The 17,961-nt window shown below is 39.2% G+C and overlaps 1 non-coding gene and 1 pseudogene across 1 annotated transcript; both read left to right on the forward strand.

Moving 5' to 3' along the window:
* Positions 1-10,509: 10,509 nt before the first annotated feature.
* On the forward strand, positions 10,510-10,644 carry LOC116097284. The gene has a single exon (XR_004121328.1). It is a non-coding gene; the product is annotated as a small nucleolar RNA SNORA2/SNORA34 family (small nucleolar RNA).
* Positions 10,645-16,756: 6,112 nt separating this feature from the next.
* LOC116095727 overlaps positions 16,757-17,961 on the forward strand; it is a 4,033-nt pseudogene continuing 2,828 nt past the window's right edge.

Here is a 17,961-nt window from a genome sequence, read left to right on the forward strand (position 1 = left end):
TGTCCTGGAACTCACTCTGTAGACCAGGCTGGCCTCGAACTCATAAATCCACCTGCCTCTGCCTCCCACTTGCTGAGATTAAAGGCATGCACCACCACTGCCCAGCACACTTCTACATTTTCATTACGTAGCATCTTCTGAATCTAGATTATTCTACTCTAGATCCCTGGTCTTTTCTAGCTGAGGGTTCCAGACTGAATATTACTTTCTCCTCTCACATACTCACAAAATAATAGTTAGTAACAGTATAGCTAAAACACACCAGAATCAAACTGTCATTTGCTATGTTTCTAGAATAAAGAATTCTTGGTTCAGCTGGGCGGTGGTGGCGCACGCCTTTAATCCCAGCACTTGGGAGGCAGAGGCAGGCGGAATTCTGAGTTCGAGGCCAGCCTGGTCTACAGAGTGAGTTCCAGGACGGCCAGGGCTATACAGAGAAACCCTGTCTCGAAAAAAAACAAAAACAAACAAACAAACAAAAAAAACAACGAAAAAAAAAAACAAAAGAATTCTTGGTTCAAAATAAACAAAAAATTATGACCTCTCCCTAGATTGCTAAGAGAAACTATCTGGGCATAGGTTCTTTCATGTTCCTTTTTAGGTTTGGCAACTATTGTGCTTATTATAATCCCACTTGATGTATACAAACAAAAAATGTATTAAGACATCTATGTTTCATATTATTATACACATAGTCAGGGTCTTTGGCTAGGGATATCTAGAATTAGGAAGCATGCACTTGAAATGAGCTCTTTCATCATGGGTCTCACCACGGATCTGGGACACAGGGAGGATTCTATTTCGTATCTCAGTTGTGTCTGCACAATGCTCAAACCACGCAGTTACGTATAAGACAGTTAGGAGGCTGAGATGGGGCTCAACTGGTAAAGTGATTTCCTTGCATGCATGAAGCAGCACTCAGAATTACCTAAATCAGGCATGATGGTAAATATCTACCATCCTGGCACTTAAAAGGCAAGAGGAACAGAAGTTCAAGTTCATTTCTGCTGTATAACAACTTCAAAGCCAGCCTGGGCTACATGAGACCTTGCCCAAATAAAGATAGCTCATCTTTCTTTTCCTTGCACACTCAACCTAATGCATAAAGATCAGCTTCCATTATCTGGTTCTTCTCCAGTATCAAACTTTCCTCTTTTTTCTTTTTCCTAGATACCTCAGGAGACATCAACTGTGCATATAGCCCAAATCTGCTACAATAGCCCAAATGGTATTTTCATTAGCAAACACAAATGTCCAAATAGGATGGGTGGGGGAGCACCCTCATAGAAGCAGGGGGAGGGAGGATGGAATAGGGGGTTTCCGAAGGGGAAACTGAGAGAGGGGATAACATTTGAAATGTAAATAAATAAATAAAATATCCAATAAAAACATGTTAAAAAAAAGAAAAAGAAAAAGAAAGAAAAAAAGAAATGTCCAAATAACAGAAGCCAATGTGTCTACCTTCTTACTGATAGTACAAATTCCTTCAGGAGTGGCAGTGCTTAAGAGGAGGCTGTACATTATCAGAAAGATACTTAGATCAGTTTACTGTTCTGTGAGGTTATCTATCAAGTTATCTATTTCATTCTCAACTATTTCACAAGCCGCTTTTTGGCCCCTGTGAAATAATATTCCCAATAAAAGTTTTAAATGTAAAAAGATATAAAAATTATCCAAATGTAAAAGGGTTTTCCAAACATACCAAATATCTAGAAAAAGCACTACAAGGGGGAAGCTGCTGTTGAAGACTTAAAACTGGGGCACACGGTATCTGGGGAGGTTGCTCAGTCAAAGGCTGGGGATCTCGTTTTGAATCCCCGGTACCCATGGAAACATCTGGATATGGCTGGACATGCCTGTAACTCCAGCATTGCGGAACAATGCCTGTAACTCCAGCATTGCGGAACAGAGGCCAACTACTCCCAGGAACTCATTATCTACTCAATGTAGCAAAACCAGCCAGTTTCTGTGAGAGACCCTCCCTTAAAGCTACTAGTAAAACAGGAAGGAATAAGACACAAATGCTCTTCTCTGGCCTTTACCCCCCCACACACACACACACATATGCACACATACACATGCAAAATGTGACACAAATTTTTAACTATTTAAATTTTTCTTCCCACCTTGACTATACTTGTCAAAGAGCCAATGGAGGGCTGGCAAGATGGCTCAGCGGGTAAGAGCACTGACTGTTCTTCTGAAGGTCCTGAGTTCGGATCCTAACAACCACATGCTGGCTCACAATCATCCGTGATGAGATCTGACGCCCTCTTCTGGTGCGTCTGAAGACAGCTACGGTATATTACTCTGGAGTGAGCGGGGAGGGAGCGAGACGGGAGAGAGTGGGACCGGAGCAAGCGGGGCGGAGCAAGCAGGGCTGGAGCAAGCAGAGGTTCTGAGTTCAATTCCCAGCAGCCACATGATAGCTCACAGCCATCTCTACAGCTACAGTGTACTCATACATATAAAATAAATAAATAGATAAATCTTAAAAAAAAAAAAAAAGAGCCAATGGCAATTCACTGATCATACAGGTGTCTCCTGACACTTCATTCACTGTCTGTGGACAAAGAACAGGAATCATCTGTGCCTGGATTTCACTTGAAAGTTCAATCGCATTAACTCCACTTTGGATCACCTGCTGTTCACTCAGAATGGGAAATGTTGGCAGGTTCCAGGTAAGGCAACAGAAGTCTTAGGCAACACTGTGAGATTTCAGTTCCCGTGGCAGGGCAGGAAGGACTGCTAACGTGTTATAAACAGTCTGTTAGAGTGAAGCTCAGTAAAACTCTTCTAAAGAGAGTTGAGGGGGGCTGGTGAAATGGCTCAGCGGGGAAGAGCACCGACTGCTCTTCGGAAGATCATGAGTTCAAATCCCAGCAACCACATGGTGGCTCACAACCACCCATAATAAGATCTGACACCCTCATCTGGTGCGTCTGAAGACAGCTACAGTGTACTTACATATAATAAATAAATAAATCTTTAAAAAAAAGAGAGAGAGAGAGTTGGGGGAAAAGAGAGATGACTCTGCAGTTAAGAGCACTGCTACTCTTTCAGAGGATCCAGGTTCCAGTCCCACCACCCACATACTGACTCAGTCATCTGTAACACAGTTACAAGGTGTCCAATCCTTTCTGTTCTCCACAGGCTACCAGGTACACAGGGTCATGCATCTCTGAAACTGACAAGATTCACTAGCCCCTGAGTCTGAGAGCAAATTAAATAGTAAAGGCAGCTCAGAGACACTCCCAGATAACACAGGCTGCCTAGAAGAGGCTCAGGCTAGCTGAGCCATCTAGAAGTACTCTCCAACCCATCAAGTTGCCTGCAAGTTGTGCAGCCTGCTCCAGGTTTCTAGGTTTGTAACCATGCTGAGGTAGACTCTTGAAGATGCAACAGTCTTTGAGTCATTTCTTCTTCAAGTAACCACTCACACATATTCCTGTAATAACCCCAATGAGACTTACTGGCTCAAAATTGGCTCTTAGTGGGATCATTACTTTGGTTTGTTGTCACATCTGCCCAGTAATAGTGTTGAACCACACAAGTTCACATGTATGTTTTCATGTATGTATGCTTGTACACATATTAACTGACATACATATAGTACATGTCACATAACACACCCTTATAAATATGGCTAAAATTATGTGACAAGACTGCCAAACCTTTTTTGGTTGTTGTTGTTGTTGTTTGGTTTTGGTTTTGGGTGTTTTAGTTTGGTTTTTCAAGACAGGGTTTTTCTGTGTAGCCCTGGATGTTCCAGACTTGCTTTGTAGGCCACACTGGCCTTGAACTCACAGAGATCCCCATCTGCCCCTGCCCCTGCCCCTGCCTCTTGAGCTGGGATTAAAGGTGTGCTCCACCATGCTCAGCTACTTTCAAATATTTTAATGGCAGAGTTTTGAGGGTCATCAACAAAACTTATATCGATTTCTCATCCCAAGACTCCACATCAAATTCAACTCATTTGAACAATCAGAGCAAACTTGTTTTTTCCTAAGGAAAAAGAAAAATGAAAGACAAGAAAATGCGGAAGAAAGGAGTTACTAGTGGGGTGAGGAAAGGGGGAAGAAGAGCACGCAAAACTGCTCTTCAGAAAGAGCTGCTTCAAAGCAGGCTAATGCAGTTAACTAGCCACCCTAAATTCCTGTTAACAAAGTTTGATAAGCTCAATAGTGACGAACCAGTCAAAATTTTATTTACTAACAATCAGAGCAAACTTGTACAATAGCATGGAAACGTGGTTTTATAGACCTAACAGGGTAGGATTCTCCTCCCTGCTCTCCACTTAAAATACAGTGTGCTCATACACAGTGCTCAGCTGAGGACCTATTAGCCTTTGTTGTAAAAATTCTATCGTCTCTACTAATATCCAAGCTTCTAGGTTAGAAATAAGGGCATTCTTAAAAGTTAGAAGTTGAACAGCTATTTGCCTACAGACTAACTCATCCATCTACAGATTGATCTCTGCCAAATTCTCCGTGATTCTGTTACTCTGTTATTTATGAGGAGCCATGCCTTCATGTTTCAGAAATTACCAACCAGTAAGCACTGATGGGTATGTATTTGTCTTGCTCACTCAGTGGCAAGAAACATACATAATAAATTCTTAGGAGTGTTATCTCTTTCGTTTAAAGCCAGAACAACTGCTGAATTATTGATTAGCCATAGAATCTGTTCATAGGTAGAAGGAAATACCACCTGTTAAAGATGAGAAGGACTTCAACACTTCTGTGTTTCCAAAATCAGAGAGGTTCTCACGTTCTAATCCCAACATCTGGGAGGCTTTGGCAGGAGGTTCATGTGTCTGAGACCAGCCTTTAGCTGGAGTGTTCCAGGCTAGCCTAAGCTACAATAAAAATTAAGTAACATGTGAGAATTAAAATAAGAAAGTGTGTTTTGTGACAAGGAAACTGTTCCTGAATACTCTTCAATTATTTCTTACAGGAAGATGGCAGCAGATCATTGCCTACCTGTCCATTTGGTTAAAAAAATTAATAATAAGATAAAATTTGTGGTTCTTAACCCTCCTAATGCTGTGACCCTTTAATATAGTTTCTCATGTTGTGGTGACCTCCCAAACATAAAATTATTTCACTACTGTTATGAATAATAATGCAAATAAATATCTGATATGTGAGCCCCTCCAGCCCCAGAGAGTTACAACCCATAGGCTGAGAACCTCCACTTTAAATAAACTTACTGTACTTTTATACTTTAAGGTAGAACTTACTAGTATCTATCTGCCTTTGTATTATCAAACTATTACATAAACATTATTTTAAAGCATAAAACAGAACAGAACTGTACATTCATTTTCTTCCTTTCTTTCTTTCTTTCTTTCTTCCTTCCTCCCTTTCTTTCTTTCTTTCTTTCTTTCTTTCTTTCTTTCTTTCTTTCTTTCTTTCTTTTTTACTGTTTAATAGGGTCCAGGGGCTGGTGAGATGGCTCAGCTGGTAAGAGCACTGATTGCTCTTCTAAAGGTCATGAGTTCAAATCCCAGCAACCACATGGTGGCTCACAACCACCCATAATGAGATCTGGCACCCTCTTCTGGTGCATCTGAAGACAGCTACAGTGTACTTATAATAAATACATAATAAATAAATCTTTAAAAAAAAAAGCCCATAAAAAAATAAAAATAAAAATAAAAATAAATAGGGTCCAAATGCTGCTATCGTTCCAAGTGTGTCAAATCTTATTTAATACTGAAAAAAAAAAAAAACAAGATGTCAGCATACTATTTTATCATCAATAAGGAAGTCCAAAGAGAAATTTTTAAATTTTATAGCAGCATACCTCTTTTTGAAAAACAAATAAGTAGGGAAAACAGATGAGCTAAGTCAAAACACACTATTAAAAGAAACAGGGGTGGCCAAGTAGCTGCTAGGTAACGGTCACTAACACTCACTAACACTTTTAACAAGGGTAAACATTTTCTTGCATAAAACAAAGTATAGATGAGTAAACTAAGGTAATAAGCAATGCATTCTCTAAAGCAAACAAGGTAGCATTTAATTGCTGAGCTCCCTGACTGAGCCTGTGCTGCACCACAGCGGAAATCATCGATTACAGATGATCAGTACATCACTCAATCACCATCAGAAGTTTCTTCTTGAAACAGATGCAAATTAACAAAGAGATACACAGGCAGACAATGTGCAGAGAGGGGGAAGTTTAGAGCACTCAGTCCTAAATGGGATGTCTTCATCAAACCCCCTCTCTGGAGGCTCAGAGATATATGCAGAAGAGGAGGCAAAAAGATTACAAGAGCAGAGGTGGTGAATGGCTCCAGGAAACAGTGTCTTCCAGACCCAACAGGATTGATATGCATATTCATGCACAGATACTGTGACAAAACACATAAAACCCTGTGGTGGTTTGAGTGTGCTTGGCCCCAGGGAGTGGCACTATTAGGAGGTGTGGCCTTGTTGGAATGGGTGGGGCCTTGTTGGAGGAAGTGTGTCACTGGGGTGGTGAGGAGGGGCTTTGAAATCCTCCTCCTAATTGCCTGGGAGACAGTCTAGCTCTTAGCAACTCCAGCACCATGTCTGTCTGCCTGCTGCCATGCTTCCTGTGATGATGATAATGGACTGAACCTCTGAAAGTGTATGCCAGCCCCAATTAAATGCTGTCCTTTATAATATTTGCCTTGGTTGTGGTATCTCTTCACAGCAATGAAAGCATAATTAAGACAAACCTGTACAACTTCAAATCAGAGAAAATCCTAGCATGAAGAAGAGGAGGTTAGTACAAAGCCTCACCCCTAAACAAACCCCCCCAAAAAAATACAAACAAACAAATAACAAAATGCAAATAAACCTGGAGGTTCTGGAGTGCTAACAAATCTTCTTTTGTTCAATGAAATGGTGGTAAAATATCTGTTCAATTTACATTACCTGGACATTAGAACTATTAAAGATATAACACCAGCTATTTTGACCATGCTTAATTAAGTGCTATCTAGATGAATGAAGTGACAGGTGTCTCCATAAAGACATTAGAAAAACAAAGCAAACACATAAACAAAGAGCCAAATGGAGATTTAATAATTGAAATATACAACTTAAAAGACTTTAGAGGATACTGCATGGGATTAACAGAAAGAGTGAGATAAAAATTGGGATGAATCAGTTAATTTTAAGATAATCTAGTAAATTACCTAATCAGAATAAGATTAGTACTTACTTTTTACTTTGACAAAGCCTTGGGGATTTTTGTGACAATGTCAAAAGTCCTAATACACAAGTAGCAAGAGCTGCAGATAAAGCCAGTATTATGACAGTAAAAAAAAAAAAATTGTATATTTTCCACAAGAGAGTAACAGCTTATGTACCAACTTATTTAGAAACTATGAAGGCCAGACAGCAATAGAATGGCATCCCAGAGCTAAAAGGTGGCAACTCGAGATTTACAGTGAAAAAAACAAAAATGAAGGAAGCTCTCTACTCTGGTCAAAAATGAAGTAACAGGAAATAGATTTGCTCATCTACAAAAACAATCAAAACCCAGAGAGAACATGGGAAACAAGTGCCCTGAATTTACCAGATACGGCAGGACAGACGAAGGGACCAAACAAGGTATGGCCTACAACTGTTTTGAGATTGTCTAGGTAATAAGTAGATCAGGGAAGCAACAGAACCCCAGGTAGAGCACAGGTCAACCCCTCAGTTGAGGAAGTCACGTCTAAGACCAGAAAGACTGGAGCAGCAAGAGTTCCCGGTAAAGTGCAGCAGAGGTGAAAGAAAGCAATACAAAGAGAGCTCAAGATCTGCCATGGATCCCAGAAATATGCAGCTGAGCACCAAAGCAACCTGCAGGCAAGGAAAGACAGGGGTGAAGTGGCTGTGTCCTCACAAGGCCAGGCACAGTGCCTGGAGAGTTTGCAGATTAGACCCAGAGGGTATATCTCAGTACCAGGGAATCATCAGCAGTAGGCTGAATATGACACAGTTCTGCCTGTCAGATCTCAAAAGCAGGAACAGAAAGCACTAAACTCTTTATAATAACCATGTTTCAAGAAAAAGGTTCATTATTACTTATGCAACTAAAATGTTGCAGACGCAGCAAAGTAACCTTCAGAATGAGTGGCATTCCATCAAAAGTTGCTAGGCCAACAAAGAAAAAGAACTCAACTGAAACAAGCCTAGAACTGCAGTTGCACAGCTGCTAGAGTTAGGAGGACAAGCACTGTTTCAAAAGAGGTACTGGAACTGATTCTGGAACTGATTCCGACATGTTCAAAGTCAGGTGGCCAATATACAAAGTCACCTATCAGAGTTCTTAAATACTCTGACAGGAGAAATGCACTGAATGGGATCAATACCAGTTTAGGTTGGTGAGTTTAAAAGATTGGTAATGAACAAAGCACTAGTAAGATTTGCTAAAAATACAATATTATATATATATAATTGGAGTGCTCAAAAAAAAAAAATGTAGGGCAATGATATTTGTAGAAATGATGGCCCCAAATCTTCCAAATGTGACCTAAAAAATAAGGTGACAAATCTAAAAATCTCAGTGACCCCATATGAAAGAAAATAGGAAGAAAATGCAGGAAGCCATACTGCAGTCAATTAATTCATAATGAATAAAAATCTAGGGTTTGTAGATGATGGGGTATTGATTGGGGGTAAATACAAGGAAGTACTGATACATGTGACAACATGGACAGATGAACAATAAAATTAAAAAGCTAGACACAAAGCCAGACACCTATTATAGGCTTCCATTCATATGACCTACTCTGGGTGGGCAAGTCCAAGTATAAACATTTTATCAGTATTGCCAGGTGCTGAGAGAAGTAAGGATGAAGGAATGCCTTCTTCAGTAAGATGCATTTTTTTTTTTTACATTATAATGATTTTCTAGACTTAGATAATGACAAACCATAATTCTATAAAAGCCACTGAATTGTACACCTTTAAAGGGTGAACTTTACATATGTGAACGGCATGGCAACAGAACAGAGAGGATTAAAGTGACAGATATACACTGAGGAGCACTGCTCACCCAATGCACTTTGACAGTACCAGAATATTGCAAAAATGCCAGACGGAGCAAAATAAATTTGCAAAGTTTTAAGTAAAAAGAACAACGAGATTTAATTACTGCATTTAAGTGTTTTAGATGTAACTGCTACAGAAGGTGAGATAGCTATTGTAAGAATAGAAACAGGGCTGTTAAACTATCAAATATTTTCCCTATCAGCCGACAGAAAGAAGCTGTCTCTTAGCCTGATGCCAATGAAAGACAGAAGATGAATCACTGCTGGGGGAAACCAATTTATTCAGTCCCTCCGAGTGGGTTATTTATGACTTGTCAACACATGCTGTTAGTGCAATTAAACATAAAAATCTCAAGTTCTCTCCTCTCTATAACTCCACCCTTTATAAAAGAATGGACAAATTTAGAAGATGGGAATTGTATTTTTGTTATTTTGCAGAGGTGCTAGCCCACACCTGAAATAGCCATTGCTTTGACTTGTTAGATTTAAACGCTTTCAAGGACCTCTGTGAAAACATACACAGGGACTGTCCATTTCAAGATAACATGAGCCCCCAAATTTAAAACAATGCACTGATGATGGAATGATTGTTGAAAGCCCGAGACAGCAAACTCACGGCTAATGAAAAATATGATTACTTAGCCGTTGTGTGAACAAACTTTTGCAAATAAAGTATTCTGCCCATACTTATTACATGAAGAGCACATTAGAAAATTTCACTTTGTCTAGGTCTCCAAACCATTCACACACACACACACATTTAAGGTCTTATTTATACCACCATAAACACCAGAACTATAATAGTAACTATTAAATATTTGGGAGAGCAAGACACTTGTAAACAGTATTTGTTAACTTTGTCACTTATCTGCCAAATTGAACAGCCTATCATTCCCAATGATGCTCTTCATTGAATTTATGCCTTTATTTAGTTGGAATTTTGAAAATTTTATTTATTCTCTTTATATTCCAGTACCAGCCACTCCTCTCCTCCCATTATCCCCTCATGCAGATCCTCTCCCATTTCAACCTCCTAGTCCCCACCCTCAATACCTACCCCCACCCCACCTATTCGGAGGGGTTTGTTTTTTAAGGGAGCATTGATTTTCTTTTTATATTTTTATGCATACAAATTGTTTTGCCAGTATGTATACATGCCCATCACATGTGTCTCTGCCTGGTACCTAAGAAGGTCAGAAAAGGGCATCATATTCCTTGGAACTGAAGCTACAATGGTTGTAAAGCACCACACAAGTGTTGGCAACCAAGCTTGGGTCCTCTGCGAGAGTAGCAGGTGCTCTTAACCACTAAGCCATCTCCTCAGCCCCGTTTTCTGTTTTGTTTTTGAGATAGGGTCACACTATCTGGCCTAACTTTCTTGGAACTCATTATGTAGACCAGGCTGGCCTAGAACTTATATTCACCTGTCCCCACCTCCTGAGTGCTGAAGTTAATGGTGTGAGCCACTATGCTTGTCTTAATTTATACCTGGCTTGGCCCTGGATCAAGGCCAGTAGTTTACTGAAGCTGTTGCTTTCAAGTAGGAACCTAAAGAAATGTCTTTTTCTATGGTCAGTTGGCCATGTCAGAAATTTGTAATTCATTAGAAACATCTGAAAAAAAAATTTATACTTGGAAAGCACCAAATCCAGCTCACTAGTTCTGGGCCTCTAGGAGCTTTCATCAATAAACACATGCATTAAATGACATCAAAGGACTAAGTACCAGAAGTGCACAATCCATTTCTTTCGTTCTACTGTTTCAATGCAAAAGAATCCGATTGTTTCCAGCAAGCTTAGAGACCGCAATTGCCACCAAGACTCAATTCAAATCCAAATACATGTAAATGTATATAATAATGTGTTTTCAAATAGTTGTCTGAGGTTGAGGCTACTTTTACCTAGTAAAGCAAGAACAGAAGCTTGAGTAAGTCTCCTCAACAATATATTTTTACAACAAAATCTATTTGCCAAAATTGCTCCCACTTCTTGCAGACTGACTTCATCATAAGAAACACCAATTATCACTCAACACATGTTATGATCCATCCTCAGAGTGAATGTCATTCTGGTGGAATGTTGCTTGCCTTTACTTCTTTCCAAGAACCATCATCATCATACTGTTATGTCTTTCACTACCAAATGTCACCTCTCCCTGCTGTGTGTGCTCCCTCTGTGTATCTCCCTCCACCTCTCACCTTCAACATTCACTGAACCTGAGGAATACACAACCATAGTTAGCAAACATTTTAGAATACTACGACTCTGTAATTTCTTCATTATATGTAGGATATCTTGATATCTTAAGGATACTAACTAGCCCCTTGGTTTTCTTATGTGTGAAGATGTTTTCTCTCTAGATTGCAGCATGCCTTTTGTTGTTGTTTTATTTCTTATATGCTTGGAAAATGGAGTCTCATATATAAATCCATATGTGTGTGGGTACACATCGTTGTATAGTTTACTTAGGGAAAAAGTTAACATACCATCAATTTAATTAACAGATTATAATTTAGAAATAAGAAAAGCAATACAACTATTAAATTATATCTAGATAGACTCCACTCAGTAGTGTTCTCTATTGTCCAAGTAAGTTACAAAAATCCACAATATTTTAAAAGAAACTAGGAATTAACAAAACAAAGCTTTTCCTAAATATAAAAAAAATCTTCCACTTTGAAATAAATGAATATGCATGTACTTTTGATAACCAAATCCCATTTGTGGAACAAGGAAAAGAACTACATTTGAGAAACTACATGCACTGAAATGATTGTGGGCTGAAAAACCCTTAGATTCTTCACTGCAATTCAAATAAATATTAAAAATGAGTTTGGTCTATTCACACAAACCAATTAAATGCAATATCTGAAACTAGATCTCAGCTAATCAAAAACAAACAAACAAAACAAATGAAAGTGCTGGAGAGACGGCTCAGTGGTTAGGAGTACAGCCTGCTCCTGCAGAGGACCAGAGTTAGGTTCACATCTGCCTGTAACTCCAGCTCCATGGAGATCACAGACCTTCTTCTGGCCTCTGTGGGCACTGTGCTCAAGTGCACAGACCCACACTCACATGTTAATACGTATAATTAGAAAAAGAAAAAGAAAAAAGTCCTGGGCCCAAAGCCCAGGAGATGTTTCAGCAGGCAAGGCACCTGCCACCAAGCCTCAAGAGCAATCCCTCCCAGGGACTGACATGGTTGAAAGAGAGAACCAATCGCTACCAACTGTCTTCTGACCTCCACACACACACAAATAAATATAATACAATTATTTTTTTTACATTCTGTTTTGATTCTATGATTATAAAATTTCGGTCTAAAAATTAAAAAACAAGTTTTTAAGTTCATAACAAGTTAAAAATTTTTTTTCAATTATATTTTTCTTAACATTTCTATGAAGGTCCTTGTGGATGTATATGTGGGTATGAGTATGCATGCACATATATTTCCAGGAATGTGGAAGCCAGAGGTCACTCATTCACCATGTTTTTAAACACAAGATCTCTCATAGGTCTGGGATTGTCAATTATACTAGGCTAGGCTAGGCTGGCTACTCAGTGAGGCTAGGGCTCTGCCTAGTTTAACCTCCTCAGCACTCCTCACAGGCATGCACCATAACACCCAGCCTTTAAATATAGGCTTTGTGAAGCTAACTCATATCCTCTTCCTCACTGAGCTATCTCCACAGCCCCTTCTTAATATTTACAAATTGAGAATACAATAAAGTTTTTTTTTATTTTTTTTCCATTATTTAGTCACTTTATATCCCAACCACAACCCCTCCTCTCTTCCCAGTTCCCCTGCCCCCCACATAACCCTCCTTGCTCCCCTTCACTTTCTTCTTCGAGAAGGGGGAGGAACCCTTTGGGTACAAATTCACCAGGCACATCCTCTCCCACTGAAGCCAGACAAGGCAGCCTTGTTAGGGGAACAGGATCCACAGGCAGGTAACAAAGTCAGGGTCAGCCCCCACTCCAGTTGTTGGGAGAAACCTGAATGAAGACCAAGCTGCACATCTGCTACATATGTGCTGGGAGGGCCAAAGTCCAGCCCATGTACGCTCTTTGGCTGATGGTTCAGTCTCTAGGAGCCCCCAAGGGTCCAGGTTAGTTGACTCTGTTGGTCTTCCGATGGAATTCCTATTCCCTCCAGGTCCTATAATTCTTCCCCCAACTCTTCCACAAGATTCCCCTAGCTCCCAGAAGTTAGGCAGCCAACAAACCAAATAACACAATTAAAAAATTGGGTACAGAGCTAAATAGAGAATTCTCAACACAGGAATCTTTAATGGCTGAGAAACACATAAAGACATGGTTAATTTCCTTAGTCATCAGGGAAATGCAAATCAAAACTACACTGAGATTCCACTTTAAACCCACCAAAACTGTTAAGACCAAAATCTTAAAGAGACAGTCCATGCTAGTGAGGATGTGGAGCAAGAACACTACCCCATTGTTGGTGGGAGTGCAAACTTGTACAACCACTCTAAAAATCAATCTAGCAGTTTCTCAGAAAATTGAGGATAGTTCTACCCCAAGACCCAGCTATACCACTCCTGGGCATATACCTAAAAGATGCCCTACCACACCACAAGGACACTTGTTCCACTATGTTCATTGTAGTTTTATCGGTAATAGCTAGAACCTGGATCCCTCAATGGAAGAATAGATAAAAAAAAAAAAAATGTGGTTCATTTACACAAGAGAATACTACTCAGCTATTAAAAAACCATGAAATTTGCAGGCAAATGGATGGAATTAGATTATCCAGAGTGAGGTAACCTAGACCCAAAAGGACATGCATGGTATGTACTCACTTATAAGTGGATAGTAAGTTTTTTGTTTTTTTTGGTTTTTTTTTTTTTTTCAATGACAAATTAAGGGGAAAAAGTGAGCCTGGTGGTGGTGGTGGTGGTGGTGGTGGCGGCAGCGGCAGTGGTGGCAATGCATGCCTTTGATCCTAGCACCAGGGGAGCAGCAGGAGGATCTCCTGAGTTCAAAGCCAGCCTTATCTACAGGATAAGTTCCAGGATAGCCAAGGCTATAGAGAGAAATCCTGTCCTTAGAAAAAAGAAAAATGAAAGATAAGAAAATGCAGAAGAAAGGAGTTACTAGTGGGGTGAGGAAAGGGGGAAGAAGAGCACGCAAAGCCACTCTTCAGAAAGAGCTGCTTCAAAGCAGGCTAATGCAGTTAACTAGCCACCCTAAATTCCTGTTAACAAAGTTTGATAAGCTCTATACAGTGACGAACCAGTCAAAATTTTATTTCCTAACAACTGCTCAGAAATAAAAGGCAAGTAATTTCAAACCAATTAGCAATAAAATATGTTCAACACTGATGATTTAAAGATTTACTGTTAGAGAAACTATAATTTGAAAGTTCCTGAATTTCATAACAATATGCTTAATTAAAGGTTAATTTTGAAGGTTCAAAACTAACTATCAACAACATGTTTATCCTTCATTAAGGACTATCAAGCTTTAGAAAACAATTAGCATTGGTTCATAAAGCAGTGGAGTCATGCAAACCAAGACCTTATATTGTCAAATGTCCATGAAACAGTCTGCAACTGGGAGAGATGCATTTCATTTACTCAACAGAGAAACCTGGAAGCTATGTGAGAGCTGGTTTGGTTTGGTTTGGTTTGGTTTGGTTTGGTTTGGTTTGGTTGGCACATAGACTAAAATTCATATCCTGACAAAACAGAATTTCAAGTCAGACAATTTTCCACCTTCAGACGGAGAGGGGGAAATGAATCTTAAAGTGAGTAGTGGTATTAACTATATGAACAAGCATTATAACAATCGAAGGCTGATTAGTGTCCTCCACATGCAACCATGCAATATTTTGTCTTTTTTTTCCTCCACTGTCTAGAGCAGCAATCTGATAAACTAATACAAAACAAAAACCTTTTTTTTACACGCTGCAGAATACATAAGTACTCAGTTTACATAGTTTAAAGTTAATAGCAGGGAAGAACTATAAATATGAAATTTGACAAGAAAATTCAGTATTTTCATGTTTAAATTTAGCTGCAAATAAGGAAATACAATAACTGCTTTTTCTTTTTCTATACACTACAATTTTTTGTAGAAATAAAAAAGGGTTATATCATAAGAAAAAGTCCCCATACTCAAATTATAACTTGATATCTTAGTCTTATTGATATATTATTTTCTTCTACATTAACTAATAGCAAAATCTTGCAAAAAGCTATTATATCAATGTTTATCAATAAAACAATCATCCTGAGGTCATCTTTTCCACTAAGAGATAGAGATTAAAAAGTACGCCATGGTCTGATGCTTGTGTGGATGGTCTTCAGTTTTCCTTCTAACTATGTTATAATAAACCTACAAACATTACAGGCAGCAGTATAAATTTATATTATTCTGGTGATCCTGAATATCACATAAGACATGGAACCTTATTTAAAAATCTCACACTGAAAGTGTTTACTTAGGGCAAACCTATTACAAGATTTCTTGATCTTTTTAGAACTTTGATTTAAAAAAAAAACCAACATATTCTATACATAGAAAATATGCTAAAATAAACAAGTATAAAAATAACATAGCTTTTAGTGACAATGAATTCTATTCTCTTAATTTTCTAAAGGAACATTAAAATACTGGTCCTTTTAAATCTATAAAGTTTTGGTTTTAAATCTGAGGCACTTTCCACTTTAAGGCCTGCTTGCTGCCTTGCTACGGTGGAGTCTCCTATCCCTATTCCTTCCCACTCTATAAGCTGCCTCTATGGTGGAGTCTCCTATCCCCACTCCTTCCCACTCTATAAGCTGCCTCTATGGTGGAGTCTCCTATCCCCACTCCTTCCCACTCTATAAGCTGCCTCTACGGTGGAGTCTCCTATCCCCACTCCTTCCCACTCTATAAGCTGCCTCTACGGTGGAGTCTCCTATCCCCATTCCTCCCCACTCTATAAGCTGCCTTTTCCTTCTCCCTCAGAATCTTGCTTTCCAGATCTCCCAGACAGGCCATGCTCTTCTGGATCCAAAGCTCTCCTTACTATATACATCCAGCTCCCCATGATCACCTTGCTCCAACTGCCAACTGACTTGGAAAGCACAGCAAAAGGCAGAAGAAAACAGCCAACAGTGTGCTGACTCTTGGATAGTGTCTGTGCAGACAGTAGTCGATTCTCCTAACAAAACTAGGGATACAACCAACCTACAGCCTGCAGTACCAGTTCCACAAGACTCAACAGCTCATCCCTCCTATAATTTAATCCCTCTCAAGAACACTGTGTATGCCCATATTGCAAGAAGAAATGTTATTAGAGCAAAAGAAAGATGCACTTAACAAAGTAATTCAGATATAAAAGTCTCAGGGTGGGAAAAAAAAGTAATCCATACACACACACACACACACACACACACACACACACACACATGCATGCACACATGCACAAACACACATGCACGCATACATGCACACACACACAAACACGCATGCATGCACAAACATGAACGAACAGGCACAGGAACATGTACACAACTGTCACCCCCAAAAGTTACTTCCAAGTAATATTGTGGAAGATCTTCCAGACAAAGATCTTAAAAGAATGATTTTAACTATATTCAAACACCTTAAAGCATATACAAAAATACTTCAAGAGACAAAAACAATAAGCTAAATGAAATGCGGAGTCTAATCCAAGGTGGAAAAACAGAATTCTGTAAAGGCAGGTATAGCTGCTGAAGAAAAGCAGATTGAAATGATGCTGGAAATGAATATGTCAGGTAAGTGGGAACTTGGGTGGACAGCGTCATCAACAGAATGGATTATGTGAGAAACAGTGCTGGAAGATAATGTGGGGGAACCAGACCATTCAGTAAAGCCCAATACAAACATTCTTTTAAAACTATGAATGGGACACAGTAGAGCTTTGGGACACCATGAAAAGATCTAACCTTCAAAGTAGGTGCATAGAAAAGGAGACTAAGACAACAATGAAGATGTAGAGAAGTTTTTCAGTAAAATCAAAGAAGAAAATTCGGAGAGATGCCTTTAGGTACCCGTCACTTGCTGAGCACTAAATAAGACTGGACCAGAAAAGAAATTCCCCACAACATATCAGAGTTAAAACATTAAAGCACAGAATAAACAGAGGGCATTGACAATGATTACATATGTGTACCTCATAGGACTGTCTTGGTATGCTCCTGAGAGGTTCAGAGGCTGCTCTACTAAGATGAAGGTCAGTCTGAGGTCCAAACTCGACCAACACGGACAACCAGGACACAAGTTCCATCCTGGAACCACTACCTTATGGACACAAATATTTCATGTCAGGTTAAAAAGGGAATATTCACAAGATAACAGCAGCAAAATCTCTACGAAGTTAAAAATGTGCCTTTTCTTTGCTACAAAGAATACTGGAAAAGAAAATTAGAAAGTATGTGAGGAAGATGAAGGAAAAAGTTAAAAACTGAAAGTTAGAAAATGAATTTTAAATCAGATAACCCAGCAAAACATAAGGCCACAACAGAGAAGAAACACTTACCCATGAAGTAATACTTAAAAAGCTTCCCAGAACGGAATGGCATGAAAATCCACACCCTGACACTTCGTCAGGCAATTGCAGAACAGGGGACAAAAGATCAGACTCTGAAAGCTTCCGAAGGAACAGAGACAATACACATTAGGGATCAAAAATCGGGTGACAAATGGACTCTTAAGAGCTTCAGCTGATAGGCACTGGTATGGTACTTCTGACAACTTCAATTTTACATTCCATTCCTCATAAAGTTTTGGTAAGGCCTGTTTAGAACTGGAACATACTGAGTTACATCAATGAACCAAACATTATACTGCTAATGCTGCCTTTAAAAGGAAGCTACCAGAATAGGTGTGTCATCAAAATGGGAAGCAAAAAATAAAGAAGACAGATTGCTTGCAAAATGGAGGTATAACCAACCA

The sequence above is a fragment of the Mastomys coucha genome, unplaced genomic scaffold, assembly GCF_008632895.1.
Source record: "Mastomys coucha isolate ucsf_1 unplaced genomic scaffold, UCSF_Mcou_1 pScaffold18, whole genome shotgun sequence".
Lineage (NCBI taxonomy): Eukaryota > Metazoa > Chordata > Mammalia > Rodentia > Muridae > Mastomys > Mastomys coucha.